This window comes from Oryctolagus cuniculus, chromosome 9 (genome assembly GCF_964237555.1).
Source record: "Oryctolagus cuniculus chromosome 9, mOryCun1.1, whole genome shotgun sequence".
Classification (NCBI taxonomy): Eukaryota; Metazoa; Chordata; class Mammalia; order Lagomorpha; family Leporidae; genus Oryctolagus; species Oryctolagus cuniculus.
Window position 1 is genome coordinate 76,597,686 of NC_091440.1, and position 20,247 is coordinate 76,617,932.

The 20,247-nt window shown below is 44.2% G+C and overlaps 1 protein-coding gene and 1 pseudogene across 1 annotated transcript in view; both read right to left on the bottom strand.

The window, feature by feature from the left end:
- Positions 1-2,684: 2,684 nt before the first annotated feature.
- The window catches only part of LOC127487168 (phosphatidylinositol 3,4,5-trisphosphate 3-phosphatase TPTE2), a 94,851-nt gene continuing 77,288 nt past the window's right edge, over positions 2,685-20,247 (bottom strand). The window contains exon 25 of the mRNA XM_070048998.1: positions 2,685-2,820. The gene's annotated coding sequence lies outside the window, so the exon portion shown is untranslated. The remainder of the gene's footprint in view (positions 2,821-20,247) is intronic.
- On the bottom strand, positions 14,561-17,561 carry LOC127487156 (RNA-splicing ligase RtcB homolog pseudogene; annotated as a pseudogene).

Here is a 20,247-nt window from a genome sequence, read left to right on the forward strand (position 1 = left end):
GGCCCGCGGCTCGGGTGAGAGAGACAGAGAGAGAGAGAAAGAATGAGTGAATGAATGTCTTCTACTCTGGTTTACTCCGCAAATGTCCGTAACAACTAGGGCTGGGCCAGGCCGAAACCAGGAGCCAGGACCCTCTTCTGGGTCTCCCACACAGGTGCAGGGGCCCAAGGACTTGGACCATCTTTGCTGCTTTCTCAGGCGCATTAGTAGGGAGCTCGATCTGAAGTGGAACAGCCAGGACTTGAATTTGTGCAGGCAGTGGCTTAACTGGTAATGCCACAATGCCCAGCCCTGTCCTCTTCCTCTTTTGAGCCCACCACAGGGTGTGAGGGTGTGTGTGTGTGTGTTTAAAGATTTATTTTTAAGACAGAGAGAAAGAGATTTTCCATCCACCGATTCACTCCCCAAATGGCCTCAATGGCAAGGCTGGTGCCAGGCCAAAGCTTGGACCATCCTCTGCTGCCTTTTCAGGCACACCAGCAGGGAGCTGGATTGGAGGCCCAGCAGCTGGGACTCCAACACGTGCTCATCCTGTGCTGTAGGTTTTTTTTTTTTTTAAAGGATTTAATTTTTGTTTACTTGAAAGACAGAAAGAGTTACAGAGAGGTAGAGACAGAGAGAGAGAGAGAGAGAGAGAGGCTTCCATCTGATGGTTCACTCCCCAAATGGTTGCAACGGCCAGAGCTGTGCCGATTGGAAGCCAGGAGCCCAGGAGCTTCTTCTGGGTCTCCCGCGCGGGTGCAGGGGCCCAAGGACTTGGGCCGTCTTCCACTGCTATCTCAGGATACAGCAGAGAGCTGGATAGGAAGTGGAGCAGCCGAGACGTGAACCAGCTCCCATATGGGATGCCGGCGCTTCAGGCCAGGGCTTTAACCCACTGCACCACAGCGCTGGCCCCGTAGGTGGTGGTTTCACATGCTGTGCCCGGTGCTGGTCTCTTGGGAGCTCTCCCTGTATTTCTGTCCATTTCTCTTTTCTCCGTGTGTGTGTCTGCCTGTCAAATAAACAAAGAAATTTTAAAGTAAGAAATAGCCTTGGGGCTATAAGCACCAGCTGTGGCTTAGTGGGTAAAGCCACTGCCTGCATGCTGGCATCCCATATGGGTGCCAGTTTTGAGTCCTGGCTGCTCCATTTCCGATCCAGCTCTCTGTTATTGCCCGGGAAAGCAGTGGAAGATGGCCCAAGTCCTTGGGCTCTTGGACCCATGTGGGAGACCCTGAAGAAGCTCCTGGCTCCTGGCTTTGGATTGGCCCAATTCCAGCCCCAAAAGGGGCCGTTTGGGGAGTGAAACAACTGATGGAAGACCTCTCTCTCTCTGCCTCTCCTTCTCTCTGTGTGTCATTCTGCCTTTCAAATAAATAAATAAATCTCCAAAAAAGAAATAGCCTCACCAGCAAATGAAAAACTAAAAAATAACGGTCAAGTAGCAGAAATGAACAGAAATGATAATGTGTAACATAGCTGGGGCTACCTGGCCTGCAAAAGACCAGTTTGCTGGTGACACTTCACTCTGGCTAAATATGTCTCCAATACATAATCGGCTCTAAGAATAGAATCCTAAGGAGGAAAACAGATGGTACTTGCAGACAGTCAAATATTCGTAGCTCATTTACGATTGTAAAATACATAAGCAGGGTCGAAAGCCTGAGGTGGGGGAGGTGCAAGCCACGGATGGGTTTTGTGTGCAGCAATCAACAGATACATTATGGGAGCTCTATGTTGAAATACAGCCTAGAGTAAATTCAGGATGTCTGTATTAATACTGGAAATGTTTAAATGAAAGCGATCTTAGGAGGGAAAAGGAAAAGGAGCACAAGGACTTAACGCAGCTGTATAAAAAAAAAAAATCGTGCCATCAATTCTCATTTGAAGAAAAAATTATAGCCTTTAATGAAATGACAGGCACCGACAAGAAAACTGCTACGGATACGCAGGCGTAAAGGACAATAAGAAGTCCAAGCTACAGTGTGGGCTCCCTCTACGCTGAGGGCTTAGGATGGGGTGGACCGCGCTGCCCAGCAAGGGTCTAAAAGGCCATTGGCGGACTGACCGCCAGGGGGCGCGACACGCACGCCTCCACGCCCTCGAGCGCCGCACACGCCCCCCCTCCCGTGCCCACCCTCCCTGGAAGGCGACCTCCGCCACGCTCGCCGCCAGGGGGCGCCGCCGTCCGCCTGGCGCAGGACTCGCGGGCCGGGAGCGCCGGCGCCGGCGTAGGCGGGCGGGCTGGCGAGCGGCAGCGGCCGGCTTAGCGTCGGCCATGGACCGCTTCGTGTGGACCAGCGGCCTCCTGGAGCTCAAGGAGACCCTGGTGATCCAGCAGCGCGGGGTGCGCATCTACGATGGCGAGGAGAAGGTATGGCGGCGGCGGCGGCGGGCCCGGCGTGAGCGGGTCGGCCTGGCTCTGGGTCGTTGGCGAGGCCGGGGCGGGCCTGCGCGTGCGGGGCGCGGCGCTCGGGTCGGTCTCTCCGCCGGCGGCCTGGGGCGCTCGGCGCCTGCCTCTGCCTGCCTCTGCTGGGCCGGGCCGGGCCGAGCCGACCGCGCGGTGCCCGCCTGCGGAGCGGTTCCCGGGGCCGCGCTCTCGGGTCGGCCCCGTGCCGCCGGTGCTGACGGTGGGTGCGGGCACGCCGACTCCCGCATCTGTCCCCGCAGAGCGGCGGGTGGCCTGGGACGGGATTCCGGAAGAGGCCGCAGGGCCCGCGGCTCGGGTTCTTGTTTGCTGGTTCTGATGTGTGAGTCCTGTAGGGTGGACGGAGTTGGGAGCCAGTGTGTTGGGTGGTGACGTAGCCAGGTGGTGCCCCCAGGCGTCTCCGGAGCTGCCTTTGCAAAAAGAAATAGAAAGTGTTACGGAACGATTTCGGTGAAACCACACGACATCCCTGGCTTGGGTGGAATGTGTAAACTAGGATGAAGGGGGAAAAGGAAGTTTTTTTCTTAAACCCATTTACCCACGAACACTGGTAGTTTACGGAAGTGTTGAGCTGCCACTTCTCCTTCCTGGCCGTCTGGTTCGGGAACGTTGTCAGTGTGCTCACATGTCGGTACCTCACGTGGTACCGAAGACATAGCAGTGTGCACATTGGTGTGCAGATCTGGTCAAGTCAGCCTCCCGTCTGGAAGGAGAAGGCTTAGGTACTGCCGTGGAGAATGCTCAGCCTTCAGGGCTTTGCGTCCCAACACGCTCCCTGGACAGACTGGTCATCCTGTGCCTTCTGGCTCATTGTGGGTGTGAAACCCACTTAAAAAAAACCAGAATGACTAAAGTGCCTCGCATGTGCTTGGAGCTTTATATTTATGACCTCATTTATTCCTCACAACAGGTGTACGAGCTGAGCATTTCATTAAGAAAATATCTCTGAGAGATCCAAGGGACTTTCCTAGGATCCACAGAGTAGCAGGCGGGGTGGGACTTAAAGCTGTGTTGTTCACTGGGCCACGGCACTTCAGCGAGAGCAGTCTGCAGTGCCAGATGCCTTTATGTGGCGAATCTGCCGAAAGATGTGGACACAGAGACCTGCGGTGGATAGCTGAGAAAACTGCAAGCCGTCCAGGGCCACACAAGCAGTCATTGGTGGAGCTGCAGTTCCAAGCCAGATCCAGTGGCCTGTGCTCTGTCCACACCCCGGTGCCCCTGGCGAATCAGTGTGTGTGCACTTGTCTGTACAGGCACAGCTTTTGTGGGCCCATTATGCCTGGGTAATGTGTAGTTTCCTTAAGCAGTATAGACAGGTCATTTGTTTCATTCACAGATGCTTCTGTGGCCTCAGCTAATTAGAAAACAATGTGAAGAAGATTAGTAATGCATAATGTGGCAAGTTGGCAGCTTATACCAGATTTACCAAATGTTCTCTTTCAGCTGACTATTTCACTTTTAGGAATTTACCCTTGGGAGAGAGTCAGGGATGCATAAGAAAACTACATTTGAAGATACTCATCTCAGCATTGGCTATAGTGCATGATTGTTACAGTCACATAGATGGGAAAACCAAAGGCAATCTGAATGCCTACTGCAGAGATTGGTTTATTATATTACAGCATGCCCTAGTTAGCATAGGGATTGCTAGTATAGGTTTCTAAGTAATGAAAAAAAAAGCTATAAAACTATAAATATCCTGGTCTCATTTCTAGAGTGTACATGCATATAAATATACACTCTGTGTGTGTGTGTGTGTGTGTATATATATATATAAACTCTGGCTTCTATGGATAGGAATGATTTCATTTTCTATTTTAGGCTTTCCTTTAAATGTTTTCCAGATTTGTCAGTAATGAGTATGTATTAATGTCATAAGAAATAACATGAAAAATAAGGTAAGTTATTCAGTGAGTTCCCAAGTTTGATGAACTTCTAAGTAGTTGAAATTATTCTAACTCTGAGTGGTAAAGCAAACCAGCAGTAACTTGTCTGTCAGGCTTAGATCAGAATCCCCTGGAACCCTGAAGGGAACTATTGCACAATCTCTTCACTTATAGTAGCAAGATTTTATGTCTGCATATTGTTAATTGACATAGCAATGGAACAGACTCTGGTTTGAGCTTGAAATTTACATCCTTCTGCTTGGATTTCAGTAAGATAAAACACAGCACTTCTTAATCAGAACTCATGTTCTAATGCAACATCATGTACTCTCAAATTAATAAAATACTTGCTTTTGGAAAGGGGAATTTTAAAAAATTACGTATTTATTTATTTGAGAGGCAGAGTGAATCAGCAAGCTCCCAACTGCTGGTTCACTTCCCAGTGTCTAGCAATGGCTGGGCCAGCGTGGGAACTGAAGAAAGAAGCTGGTGTCTCAACTTGTGTGGGTGGTGGGAACCCAGTTACTTGAGCCATCACCACTGGCTCCCAGGGACTCTGTTAGCAGGAAGCTGGAGTCAGGAGCTGGAGCTGGGCATCAGACTCAAACAGTCTGATGTGGGAAGTGAGCATCTTAACTGGTAGCCTAACTGCTAGACCAAATGCCTGCTCTATATGATTTTAAACACAGTGGAATCCTGTTATTACTTGTAAGAATTGGACACTCACTAAAATACTTTGCTTAGAGTTTGTCATAAGGTAGTCTTGTAAATGGGACCAGCCTTACAATTTTTGACATAACTAAATACCCCTAGAAAGTATACAAGCACATCTTCTTATGGCAAATGCTAATTTCTGATCATTAGAATTCATAGAAGATAGCAATGCACTCTTGCTTTTCACAGAAATTAAGGAGTTTGATTTATTCTCTTGGGTTCCAACTTAAAAACTTTATTACTTATATAATTTTCAAAGATAGTGACAAATTATGAGAGTTAAAAGTTTGATCCTAAAAACGTTTTTTAACTTTTATTTAATAAATATGAATTTCCAAAGTACAGTGTATGGAGTACAATGGCTTTTCCCCCTATAACTTCCCTCCACCTGCAACCCTCCCATCTCTTGCTCCCTCTCCCATTCAGTTCGCATCAAGATTGATTTTCAATTCTCTTTATATACAGAAGATCAAATATATACTAAAGTATATATTAAGTAAAGATTTCAACAGTTTGCACCCACACCGAAACACAAAGTGTAAAATACTGTTTGAGTACTAGTTATAGCATTAATTCACATTGTACAACACATTAAGAGCAGAGATCCTACATGGAGAGTAAGTGCACAGTGACTCCTGTTGTTGACTTAACAAATTAACACTCTTGTTTATGGCGTCAGTAATCTCCCTAGGCTCTTGTCATGAGTTGTCAAGGCTATGGAAGCCTTTTGAGTTCACCGACTCCTATCTTATTTAGACAAGATCATAGTCAAACTAGAAGTTCTCTCCTCCCTTCAGAGAAAGGTACCTCCTTCTTTGATGGAGCCCAGTTCTTTCTACTGGGATCTCACTCGCAGAGATCTTTTATTTAGGTCATTTTTTTTTTCCTGAGTGTTTTGATCTCCTCATCCAGATACGAATGCTGTAAGGGCTAATTCTGATCCAGAGTGCTGTTTAGGACATCTGTTATTCTATGAGTCTGCTGTGTATCCAGCTTCCCATGTTGCATTGTTCTCTCCTTATTCTATCAGTTAGTATTAGCAGACACTAGTCTTGTTTATGTGATCTCTTTGACTGTTAGACCTATCATTATGATCAATTATGAACTAAAATTGATCACTTGGACTAGTGAGATGGCTTTGGTATATGCCACCTAGAAGGGATTGAATTGGAATCCTCTGGCACGTTTCTAACTCTACCATTAATGTCCCAAATTGTGCCTTTCCTCCCTCTCTTATTCCCATTTTTATATTTAACAGAGATCACTTTTCAGTTAAATTTAAACACCTAAGAATAATTGAGTGTTAATTAGAGTTCAACCAATAGTATTAAGTAGAAGAAAAAGATAGTAAAAGTCATAAAATATTAAGTTGTTCATCGACAATCAGGTCAAAGGCTGATCAAGTCATTGTTTCTCATAGTGTCCATTTCACTTCAACAGGTTTCCTTTTTGGTGCTCGGTTAATTGTCACCGATCAGGGAGAACAGATGATATTTGTCCCTTTGGGACTGGCTGATTTCACTCAGCATGATGTTTTCAGGATTCCTCCATTTTGTTGCAGATGACTGGATTTTTTTTTTTTTACTGCTGTATAGGATTCCATAGAGTACATATCCCATAATTTCTTTATCCAGTCTGCTGTTGATGGGCATTTAGGTTGATTCCAGGTCTTAGCTACTGTGAATTGAGCTGCACTAAACATTAAGGTGCAGACCACTTTTTTGTTTGCCAATTTAATTTCCTTTGGGTAAATTCCAGGGAGTGGGATGGCTGGGTTGTACGGTAGGGTTATATTCGGGTTTCTTAGGAATCTCCAAACTGACTTCCATAGTGGCTTAACCAGTTTGCATTCCAGCCAACAGTGGGTTAGTGTCCCTTTTTCCCCACATCCTCTCCAGCATCTGTTGTTGGTAGATTTCTGAATGTGAGCCATTCTAACTGGGGTGAGGTGAAACCTCTTTGTGGTTTTGATTTGCATTTCCCTGATTGCTAGTGATCCATGTGCCTGTTGGCCATTTGGATTTCTTCTTTTGAAAAATGTCTATTGAGGTCTTTGGCCCGTCTCTTAAGTGGGTTGTTTTGTTGTTGTGGAGTTTCTTGATCTCTTTGTAGATTCTGGTTATTAATCCTTTATCTGTTGCATAGTTTGCAAATATTTTTTCCCATTCTGTCGGTTGCCTCTTCACTTTCCTGTTTCTTTTGCAGTACAGAAACTTCTCAATTTGATGCAATCCCAAATGTTAATTTTGGCTTTGACTGCCTGTGCCTCCAGGGTCTTTTCCAAGAAGTCTTTGCCGGTACCTAAATCTTGCAGGGTTTTTCCAATGTTCTCTATTTTTAAATTTTTTTTATTTATTATTATTTTTTTGACAGGCAGAGTGGACAGTGAGAGAGAGATAGAGACAGAGAGAAAGGTCTTCCTTTTCTGTTGGTTCACCCTCCAATGGCCGCTGCGGCCAGCGCACCACGCTGATCCGAAGGCAGGAGCCAGGTGCTTCTTCTGGTCTCCCATGCAGGTGCAGGGCCCAAGCATTTGGGCCATCCTCCACTGTACTCCTGGGCCACAGCAGAGAGCTGGCCTGGAAGAGGGGCAACCGGGACAGAAACTGGTGCCCCTGCTGGGACTAGAACCCGGGTGCCGGCACTGCAGGTGGAGGATTAGCCTATTGAGCCACAGCGCCAGCCCTCCAATGTTCTCTAATAATTTGATGGTGTTGGGTCATAGATTTAGATCTTTAATCCATGTTGAGTGAATTTTTGTGTAAGGTGAAAGGTAGGGGTCTTGCTTCATGATTCTGCATGTGGAAATCCAGTTTTTCCAGCACCATTTATTGAATAGACTGTCCTTGCTCCAGGAATTGGTTTTAGATCCTTGATCAAATATAAGTTGGCTGTAGAAGTTTGGATTGATTTCTGGTGTTTCTGTTCTGTTCCATTGGTCTATCCATCTGTTTCTGTACCAGTACCATGCTGTTTTGATTACAACTGCCCTGTAGTATGTCCTGAAATCTGGTATTGTGATGCTCCGGCTTTGTTTTTGTTGTACAAGATTGCTTTAGCTATTCGAGGTCTCCTGTGTCTCCATATGAATTTCAGTATCATTTTTTCCAGATCTGAGAAGAATGTCTTTGGTATTTTGATTCATATCGCATTGAATCTTTAAATTGCTTTTGGGAGAATGGACATTTTGATGATATTGATTCTTCCAATACATGTGAGCATGGAAGATTTTTCCATTTTTTGATATCCTCTTCTGTTTCTTTAAGATTTTGTAATTCTCATTATAGAATCCTTTAATGTCCTTGGCTAAGTTTATTCCAAGGTATTTGATTGTTTTTGTGGCTATTGTGAATGGAATTGATCTTAGAAGTTCTCTGTCAGCCGTGGCATTGCCTGTATATACAAAGGCTGTTGATTTTTGTGCATTGATTTTATATCCTGCTACTTTGCCAAACTCTTCTAATAGTCTCTTAGTAGAGGTCTTTGTATCCCCTAAATAAAGAAGCATATCATCTGTAAAGAGGGATAGTTTGAGTTCTCCCTTCCCATTTTGTATCCCTTTAATTTCTTTTTCTTGCCTAATAGCTCTGGCTAAAACTTCCAGAACTATATTGAATAGCAGTGGTGAGAGTGGGCATCCCTGTCTGGTACCAGATCTCAGTGGAAATGCTTCCAACTTTTCCCCATTCAATAGGATACTGGCCGTGGGTTTTTCATAAATTGCTTTGATTGTATTGACAAATGTTCCTTCCATACCCAGTTTGCTTAGAGTTTTCATCATGAAAGGGTGTTGTATTTTATAAAATGCTTTCAATGCATCTGTTAAGGTAATCATATGGTTTTTCTTCTGTAGTTTTTTAATGTGGTGTATCACATTGATTGATTTGCGAACATTGAACCATCCCTGCATATCAGGGATAAATCCCACTTGGTCTGGGTGGATGATCTTTCTGGTGTGTTGTTGCATTCTACTGGCCAGAATTTTGAAGATTTTTGTGTCTATGTTCATCAGGGATATTGGTCTGTAATTTTCTTTCAATGCTGCATCTTTTTCCAGCTTAGGGATTAAGGTGAAGCTGGCTTCATAGAAAGAATTTGGGAGGATTCCCTCTCTTTTGATTGTTCTGAATAGTTTGAGAAGAATTGGAGTTAGTTCTTCTTTAAATGTCTGGTAGAGTTCCGCACTGAATCCATCTGGTCCTGGGCTTTTTTTGGTGGGGAAGGTCTTTACTGTTTCAATTTCTGTTTTAGTTATGGGTCTATTTAGGTTTTCTGTGTCTTCATGGTTCAATTTAGGTAGATTGCATGTGTCCAGGAATCTACCCGTTTCTGATAGATTTCCCTGTTTGCTGGCATACAGGTCCTTGTAGTAATTTCTGATGATTCTTTTTATTTCTGTGGTGTCTGTTGTTACATTTCCTTTTTCATCTCTGAGTTTATTGATTTGAGTCTTTTCTTTTTTTAGTTAGTTGGGCCAATGGGGTGTCAATTTTGTTAATTTTTTCAAAACACCAGCTCTTCGCTTGGCTGATTTTTTATAATTTTTTCAGGATTCAAATCTGTTGATTTCTTCTCTGATTTTAATTATGTCTCTTCTACTAGATTTGTGTCTGGTTTGGTTTGCTGCAGTTTTTCTAGATTCTTGAGCTGCATTGAAAGCTCATTTATTTGGTGCCTTTCCAATTTCTTGATGTAGGCCTCTGTTGCTATAAACTTTCCTCTTAACACTGCTTTTGCTGTATCCTATAAGTTTTGATGTGTTGTGTTGTTATCCTCATTTACTTCCAGAAAGTTTTTGATTTCTCTTTTGATTTCTTCTGTGACCCAGTGTCCATTCAGGAGCATGTTGTTCAGCATATGCCTGTGTTTGCATATGCTCTAGGGATTCCTGAGTTGCTAATTTGCAGCTTCATTCCACTGTGGTCTGAGAAGCTGCATGGTATGATTCTAATTCTTTTGAAATTGCTGAGACTTGCTTTATGGCCTAGTATGTGATCAATCCTAGAGAAGGATCCATGCACTGCTGAGAAAAATGTAAATTCTTTAAATGTCTGATTGAAAGTTCCGTAGATGCCTGTTAGATCCATTTGGGCAATAGTGTCGATTAAATCTGCTGTTTCCTTGTTGATCTTCTGTCCGGATGATCTATTTCCGAGAGTGGAGTATTGAAGTCCCCCAGTAGTATTGTATTGGAATCTAAGTCTCCCTTTAAGTCCCTTAACATATCTTTTAAATAGACTGGTGCCCTGTAATTAGGTGCATACACATTTATAATAGTTACATCTTCCTGTTGAATTGAACCCTTGATCATTATATAGTGCCCCTCTTTGTCTCTCTTAACAGTTTTTGTGTTAAAGTTTATTTTGTCTGATATTAATATAGCTGTGCCAGCTTTTATTTGGTTTCTGTTGGCAAGGAATATCTTTTTCCAACCTTTCACTTTCAGTCTGCATGCATCTTTGTTGGTAAGATGTGTTTCTTGTAAGCAGCAAATAGATGGGTTTTGTTCCTTAATCCATTTAGCCAATCTGTGTCTTTTGCCTGGAGAGTTGAGGCCATTAATGTTCAATGTGACTATTGATAAGTAGTAACTTTGCCCTGCCATTTTCCCAAAGATATTTCTAATATATGCTTTGAACTTCCTGAGAGCTTTTACTGGGAGTTTTTCTTCCTTTAACTTCTTTGGTATTGATGGCTGTATTTCTGTGTTTCTGTGTGGTCCTGTTCCTGGCGCTTGTGGACAACCACTGGTTCACTGTGTGTTCACTAGGCCTTTCCTACATTCATGCATGTAGAGAGAGCTCTCATGTCTCTTCCTCTGCTTGGAAGGGCACTAATCCAGGAGGCAGTGCTGTTATGGACCCCACTGGTGACCTTACACAGACACCATCTTCCATCTCCAAATACCATCACAGTGGCCTTAGGGCATCAACATTGGGATCTGAAGTGGACATTTAGATTCAGTCCAGAGAGTTAGAAGTCGCCTTCCCACCCTGTCTTTTGGTCACCTTGTTCTCCCCACGTGTCTCATTCTACAGAGCTGTGCATATGTGTCACACACATGTATTTGTGTGAAACATAATGTTTTTTACTTTTTAAAATATGAATGTGTAGCATCCTGTGCTTGCTCTTTTGAAGCTGCTTTTTTCAGTTGATTATCTGGAGAATATACTGTATGTCATTGTTTCTAAGCACACTTTTTCACATTTTAACAATTATGAAAGCAAGGTGCATGTTACAATCGGTAGCATTTTAGGTTTTATTGACTACTGTAAGTACATAAAAATTCTCCATATTCTTTTTAATGAATGCCTATGAATTCTTTTTAATGAATGCCTATAAATCAAATGAATGCCATTTGAATTATTTTCATTCTTTGCTCTTAGAAACAGCAATGGATAGCCTGATATTATATCATCTTGCCCAAGTATGAATTCATGTGTAGCAAGTTCCAAGTATCCTTGGGTCAAACGATGTGTGTATTTGTAATTTTTATAGATATTAGTACTTTTTTCTCCACTGAGGTTTTCCTTTAGTCACCAGCCAGTGCTATGAAACTTTTGGATCTTTGCCAGTCTTAGGGGTGAAAGGGGTACCAGGGTGGTTGCTTGGCCTGGTAGATAAGGCGCAGCTGAATAAGCCTACATCCCACTTTGGAGTGCCTAGGTTTGAGACCTGTCTCTGCTCCCAGTTCCAGCTTCCTGCTAATGCACACTCTGGGCAGGAGCATGTAATGACTCAAGTGGTTGGGTCTCTGCCACCCACACAGGAGACCAGTCAAATTCTCCCTGCTTTGGCCTGGCCCAGCCCAGTCATTGCAGACATTTCTATTGTTTTTATAATTTTCTTTCTGTTTTTGGCCCTAATATTTGATCCATCCAGAGTTTACTTTGCTGCAGTATGTTTAGGTATAAGTTGAACCCCCCCCCCCCCACGTGGCAACACTGTTGTCTCAGTGTCATTGATTGAATCTCCATCCATAACTGTTCTTGTGTGTATTTGTGTGTGTTCATGAGTTTTCTTTTTAAAGTATTATACACACACAGGAGATTGATTGCTGTCTCTCCTTGTCTCTCTGCCTCTCAAATAAAATAAATAATTTTTAAAAAGAAGAGGGGTATTTTGATGTTCTTTTTATCTTATTGTCAGTGAAGCTTGGGCATCTATTAATGTGTTTATAAGAGTTTTTGTGTTCCTTTTCTGGGAAATTTCTATTAATAGTCTTTGTATAGTTCTCTAGTGCATTACAGGCTGTTTTCTCATTGATTTGTACGAGTGCTCCATATAGTAAGGACATTAGTCCTTAGGGATGCCCCTCAAATCTCAGCTGTTCCACTTCCTATCCAGCTCCCTGCTAATGCACCTGGGAAAGCAGCAAAAGACTGCCCAAGTGCTTGGGCCCTGGAATGCATGTGGGAGACCCGGATAAAACTCCTGGCTTGGGCCTGGCCTAGCCCCAGCCGTTGCAGCCATTTGGGGAGTGAACCAGTGGTTGGAAGATACTCTCTCCCTCCCTCCCTCCCTCCCTCCCTCCCTCCCTCCCTCCGTCCATCTCTGCCCCTCTCCCTCTCTCTCTAACTCTGTCTCTCAAATAAGTAAAGTAAATATTTAAAAAGATCATATGATAGAGCAAGGCCATTTCTTGACTCCTTTCACCAGTCCTCTAATAGATTTTATTACTAATCTGTGGCACAATGGAACATATTCTTCCCTTCCTAAATGGGGGCAGCGTGGATTCTTGTGGAAGATTATTTTACAGCACTGGCTCCTGAAGCAGTTAGAGCTGCACACTTTGTAACCTGCTGGGTCTTGCATCTGGTGTCTGAAGCGCCTTTCAGTCCAGTTCTCCTCTGTGAGCATTGGTGGTGTCCAGTGGTGCCCTTGGTCAAGGTCCCACACTTTGATAACGGCAATCAACCCAAGTGTGATGGCCTGCTTGCTGTTTCCAGCCTGCTGGCAGTTGTTCCCCACATCTGGCCTACTTTCTCCCGACTCCCAGAGTCTGTGTGGTGACTCCGCATCTCTTGTCCCCACCACGCTCCTCCTCTCAGAACAAATCCACAGCAACTTCTAGCGCCCAATGTGACTGAGAGACAGCGTGTCAGACTCGGCGAGGTCCCCTCCCCTTGATATCAGCAAGTAGGCCCCTCATTGTTTTGTGTGCTCTTCAGTTCAGTGAGGGTGAGCACAGAACCCCCTCCTACATCCCTTTCCTTGTCCTTGTCCGTGGTTGAAGTGATCCCAGGTTAGGCACACACCGCCCAGAAGCGTAATGCCGCTTCTTGGCTCCTCCTTTTACTTTTGGTTCACCAGGTGAATTCACATAAGGGACTGATCATCCCAGAATTCAGAACCAAGTCATCTTCCTTCACTGTATTGAGGTGATGCTCCAGAGACACGTGTGTGCATACAGCCTTGACCTAACAAATAAGGAAGTCTCCCACTAAGCACAGGGCCTACTTAGGATCTGATACACCACTGTCTGTTCATCTAATGTAGTGAACCCCCTGCATAATGCCATCAGCCACTGAGTTGCTAGGAATTGGTTTTGTTATGGCAGCAGTGCTGTGTGTGTCTTTCCTTTGGCTAGAGTTGTGGTGTGCCATTCTTAAGTGTTCAAACATGGGAAAGATACCCCCCTCTCAGAAGCTCACCCAGATTACCAAACATAATGAATCTGTGAGTGATAAGAGCCTATCACTCCAGGCCACTGCCTCACAGGCTACAGTTGATGACTTAGGGGGAGAGAGCTCCGACAGTGAAAATGACAGGACAGCAGAGAAGGCAGCAGTGCCTAGTCAGCCACCCCCCAAATAGATGTGGGATGAACTCAGACGACCTCGAGGTGATAACCCATGCGAGGTCATCCCACCCGCACCCAATAAGGATCCCCATGTTTGTGGCCATCCCTGGGCACCCCAGGCTCTAAGGGCAGCTGCTAGACCCCATCCCACCCACATGTTTGCCGTTAATGTCTGAGCAGACGCAGAATTCAGGCCCTGGATACCAACACCCATAGAAAGGCTTCTGCTACAAGGGCCGAAGATATGCTTGTGTCTTTCCAGAGAATGCGGGGCAGCCCATTTGGGTACCAGCCAGAAACATCAAGCCTGCAACTGACAGTCAACCAGAACCAGCTGAACAAGACTGAGAGTCCGCCTTGTTAGCGGATGCACCTGCTACTGAGTGTCAAGCCCTTGCCCTATCATCCTTTCCTGAGGAACTGCCCATAGCCACATCCGCTACTGCTTTATACTCCACTAGCTCTGGTCAGCCACTCAAATGGCTCACAGCCTGTGTGCGGTCACACCATTCCTGATTTCCATTGTTCCTCATTCCTACCCCCCTCTGAGCAAGCACTCCTGTAGTCTCCTGTTTTGAGGGCTGGTTAGTCAATGACGGGTGAGATCCCCTGAGGGACAACCTAAGACAGGCACAGCCACGTACGGAGACCATAAGGAAATGGGGTCAACAATGGTATGGCCAAGAATCATGCCTCCCGTTGCTCAAAAATAAATGAAAAGGGGGAAATGTGGTGGAATGAGAAGGCCATGCCAAGGTGGCCGCTGGCAAGTGAGCGTCAGTTACTCAGGAATGGCTTTGGAACCCTCCTGGCAATGGAGCCTGCCTGGCAACAGGCTGTGATTGGTTAGGGCATAAACTGCCCCTTGACTGGATTGGCTGCCTGTTATATAAGCTGCTGTACCAGCTGAAATTAATGAGTTTACAGGCTGCTGACCTCTGGCCCGTTATCACCTGACTCCTGGTGTCTGTGTGATGACTCTTCCTCTCAGAACGAATCCACAGCAATACCCAGTGAGTTGAGAAAGTCATGGAAGAGCAGTGGAGCAGGTGTGGTTCCCAGCCACTACCATTTCCTTTAGGCAGGCCTGACCTGCAGAAGTGATTTGAGCACTAGCCAGCTGATGGTCATTTACTGTAATCTTGTCTGTCTGTCTTTCTGGCCTTTTGCACAACTGCCAGTGCATTTGAGGCTACTTGGTGGCCTATGCCTGTGTGGCCACTGTGGGTCATCATGCACACTTGTCCCTTATGGTTGAAGCTCATTTTCTTAGCAGCATACTCACTGAAAATCTCATCTTCAACCATAGTGTTCTTGTAGGGACCAGTCCATACATATCTCCAAGGCCTTCTCCACGTCTTTGGCAGTCACTGGAATGACAGCTTTTGATGCCATGCCAACAGGGATGTGGTCAAATGCAGCTTGGGCAAGTTGCTCCTTCACAGGCTGGCCATCTTTTTCATTTAAATCAGCAGACACTACAGCTAAAGTCAAATCTAACACCACCAGGGATACCATTGCTTCAGGGTCACTTGTCTCAAAGACTGCAATATTCCCAGCAGCAAACCCATAGCCTGAATAGACATCAGGACACACAGCAGATGGATGAACAATCCCAGGCAGGGTTGCCACACTGCCATTCTGTTTTATAGCTGGCAGAAAGCTGCCACCAGCACCCTGAGTGACAACTTCTCCAAAGCATCGGAAAATTCCCATAGAAAATTCCGTCAGCTTGCGTGTTGCGCACAAAGCCCTTCTTGATCCTCTAGCAGTTTTTACTGATGGTTTCCAGGAGCTGGAGCTCATCATTACAGGCACAACTCTTGACGCCGACAGTGGTGGTGGAAGCTTCTGGCTCTGCTCATCTCATTCTTTTAACCTCTTCCTGGATCTCATTGTATTTAACTACCTGGCTGTTACACTTCAGGGTTGTTTCTGATTTTCTCCAAACCAATTACAGTAGCATGTTTAACTTACATTAATGATGTGTGTACTGTGGCTTTTTGTAATAAACCTACTTATAAAATGTTTATATGATTTAGTATTGTGTGATTTGTGGGAAGGTAAATCTAGAGATGATATATTATTAATATTTTGTTATGATCTTATTTAGTTAAAGTTTGATGCTGGGACCCTCCTTCTTAGTACACACCAACTGATTTGGAGAGATCAGAAAAATCATGTACGATACGGTTTTCGTCATCTGTTCTAGGTTTTAAATCACTGAAGTTTTTATTTCCTTTTTCTTTTAGTTCCCCCCTTTTGGCAAAGCTATCAATAGATGCAATACATTTTTCTGTTCAAAATATCCGAAGGGGGCAGGTATTTGGTCCAACCATTAAGCCATGGGTTAGGGTGCTTGCATTCCACACCAATGGGCCTGGGTTCAGTTCCCTGCTCTGGCTCCTGATTCCAGGTTCTTGCTAATGGGCACTCTGGGAGACAGCAGATGATGGCTCAAGTAATGAGTTCCCGCCACCCATGTGGGAGCCCTGGATTGAGTTCCTGGTGCCCAGCTTCCACTCTGATCATTGTGGACATGTGGGGAGTGAATCAGTTTATGAGAGCTTTGTCCTATTCTCTCTGTCTCCTAAATAAAATTAAATTAAAAAAAGAATTTCAAAAGAATGTAGGCTCTGAGTGGAGTACAAAATGGAATGAGGGTGTTGTCCCTCATTCAGTTCCAGAAAAGTCTCTGTGTAGTTACTGGTTGGAGAATCGTGGTGTCTCCTATTCTTTAAGACACCAATCAAATATTACTTTATGCCTGAGCATTCTGCTTCTAGCAGGAGAGTTATTTTCCCATCAGTGGTAAGGGAGAACACTGAAGCATCCCCCAAAACAACCTGCTCTTCCAGTTGTTAAGATGCAGGATTTAGGGCATACTCTTTTTTTTGTTGTTGTTAAGTTTATTTATTTGATAGGCAGAGGCAGGCAGACACACAGACACACACACACACACACACACAGAGAGAGGTTCTCTATCCTCAGGCCCATTCCCCAATGGCTGCAATGGCCTGAGCTGGGCCAAGAGCTCTGAAGCCAGGAGCCTCTTACCGGCCTCCCATGCAGGTGCAGTCACCCAAGGACCTGGCCCATCCTCTTTTGCTTTCCCAGGCCATAGCAAAGAGCCGGAGCAGAAGTGGAGCGGCTGGGACTGGAACTGATGTCTATTAGGATGCCAGCACTGCAGGCAGTGGCTTTACCAGCAAAGCCACAGTGCTGGGCCCAGAAGGGCGTTCTCTTACCTCAACATTGAGTACTGCCTGTGAGTCACCCAGGAAAAGAACACCCTTCCTCCTTCCCAGTTTTAAATTTCCAGGAAGACAGAGTGAGTTATGTATGTATAAAGCTGATACCCTTATTCTGAAGAGCCTTAACTTGAAGGTATATCTTCAAGTATTCCACGGACTCTCAAGCACTTTACTTCGAGAAGTGCCAGGCTATCTCTTCTTTGTTGGTTATGAACTGAGCCGATCATTCTTTGTATCAGGGAGGTCAAAGGATAAGCTAGATAAATGCGATCACATCAACAGCAGTGGGATAGGTTGGTGTCTACTTTTGGTAGAGTCTCTGCTCTCTGTGCCCTCTCATGAGGGGGGTCCATGCGGCCCTGGGAAGTTTCTCGATGGTGGAAAGCAGCCCTGTGGCAGGTGCTCACTAGCACCCTCCTCAGGACACGGCTGAGACAGCAGGGTCCAAACTTCTTCACTGCGGTAACATTGGTTAATTGCTCTGGATCCATTTTAGGGGGAGAAGAAATAGTAAAGGTTCCTTTCCCCGTGGGGAGATCCCCTAAAAGTAATCTTGTAATAAGCTTCAAATACTGGGTCATACATCTTGGTTGTGTTGCCGAGTACTGAACTGCATGGTTCTTTTTTAGCTTCTGTTCAGCCACTTGGCACCACGATATTTGTTTATGTGCTTTGTATCTATACTGAGAACCAACAGTCAGGAATAGTCAAGAGTGATGTACAGTAATGTTTTCAGGTGGTAGTTTTATTGCAAGAAGCATTTCACTTACTGCAAGAATTCCTCATGTAAAGTAATCTCACCATAGGTGACAAAAGTGTATGTGTGTGTACACTGCAGTTAAGAATCTTGCCCTAGTAGGATTACTCTCCACATCTCTCTCCGTGTTTCTAAAGTGGTTAAATTGCTTGCTATTAACTTTTGGATAATCCTATTCTAAGTTAGTAGATACTGTTTAAGAAAACTAGTATCACAGAAGTTTTTCATGTTGCTCAAAGAATTGTTCACTTTGGGCCATGTGAGCACAGTATCCCGAGAGATCTCAACAAGTGTGCTCTACATGAGCAAACCCAGACTAGTGTGGCGACACATGACTGCCAGAATTTTGATGAATCTCAGAGGGTTGGGGAAGAGAAACCTCAGCAGTAATCTATTTCAAAATCATAAATCTTTGGCCTGGGACTGTGGTGTAGAAGGTTAAGCCTCAGCCTACAGTGCTGGTATCCCAAATGGGTGCCAGTTCAATTCCTGGCTGCCCCACTTTCAATCCAGCTCCCTGTTTATGGCCTGGGAAACCAGTGGAAGATGGCCCAAGTGCTTGGACCCCTGCAGCCACATGGGAGGTCCAGAAGAAGCTCCTGCCTCTTGGCTTTAGATCCGTTCAGCTATAGCCATTGTGGCCATTTGGGGAGTGAACCAGAGGATTGGAGCTCTCTCTCTCTCTCTGTCTCTCCCTCTGTAACTGCCTCTTAAATAAATAAGTCTTTAAAAAAATTCTTAAAAGTTGGAGTTTCCTTCCCTCTTTTTTTTTTTTTTTAAGTTCTTAACATTGGTGCAATTTCAGCACCCGTGTCCCTTCCTGAAAGTAGTAGTGTATTTCCACCAAGAAAGCTAGTGTGACAGACTTAAGTTGCTTTGATGCCCACTTTCATCACTCTTATTTAATGTAGTATTGGAAGTTTGAGGCACAATTTGGGAAGAGAAATTGAACTTTGAAATTGCAAAGGAGGAAGTCAAAACATCCCTGTTGACATGTATGACATAGTGTACATGGAAAAGCCTAAACACTCTAGCAAAAAGCATTTGAATTGATAAATGAATACAGTCTAAGGTTAGAAAGCCAACATACAAAAAAAGTAACTTTTTGTACATCAGTAATGAACTGGGCAAGAGAAATCAAGAAAAAAGTCCCATTCACAATAGCCATCAAAAAATCGAATATTTAGGCATAAATTTACCAAAGAAGTGAAGAATCTCTACCATGAACACTATAAAATGTAAGAAATCATGAACACACACACACGCACACACACAGACAAGTTCCTTGCTCGTGGATAGAAAGAATATTAAGATATCTGTACTACTCAAAGCAATCTACAGATTCAACGCAATTCCTATCAAAATACCAATGAAACTCTTTAAAGAAAAAAATCTTAAAAATTCACTTGGAATTTTACAAAAGTCCCAGAATAGACAAAGCAATCGTGGGAAAAAAATTTAAGTTGCAGGCATCACAGTGTCTGACTTCAAAGCATACTACAAAGCTATAGTAATAAAAGCAGCATGCTACTGGCATAAAAACAGGCACATAGACCACTGAAACATAGTAGAGAGACCAGAATTTAATCCCCATGAATACAGACAGCTGATTTTTGACAAAAGTGCCCAGACGGAACACAACATTAAAGGAAGGATAGTCTTTTCAATAAATGGTAATGGCAAAATTGGATATAGAATGAAGTTAGGTTCCTGTCTGTTGCCAGATACAAAACTCACTTGGATTGAAGACCTAAATTTAAGACCTGAGACTATGAAATAGTTACAAGAAAACAAGGAAAACACTTCAAGGCAATGGAGTAGATGACTTCTTAAGACCTAAAATGCAGGCAACAAAAGTAAAAGTAAACAAAATGGCCTTATATGAATCTCAGAAGCTTTTGCCCAGCAAAGGAAACAACAGAGTGAAGAGACATCCAACAGACTGGGAGGGAATATTCCAAGCTCTTATCCAGCAAGGGCTAGTATCTAAAATAGATCAGCAACTCTAAAAACTGAACAATAAGAAAACAACCAATTCATTGAAGAAATGGGCAGAGGATTTGAATAAACAGTTTTCAAAAAAGTACAAATGGCCAAAAAATAAATGAAAAAGTGCTCAGCATTACTAGCCATTAGAGAAATGCAAATCCGCACCACAATGAGACATCACCTCACCTCTTTCATAATGGCTGTTATCCAAAAGAAAGAAAACAACAATGTTGGTGATGTTGACAGAGGGGAACTATTTTATGCTGTTGGTGAGAATGTGATTAGTGCAGCCACTGTGGAAAATGTATGGAAATTTCCTTAGAAACTAGAAATAGATTTGCCCTAGGAACCAGCAGTCCCATTCCTGGATAAATCATTTTATCAGAGATACATGTTCCACCATACTTATGGCAGCCCTGTTCACAGTAGCC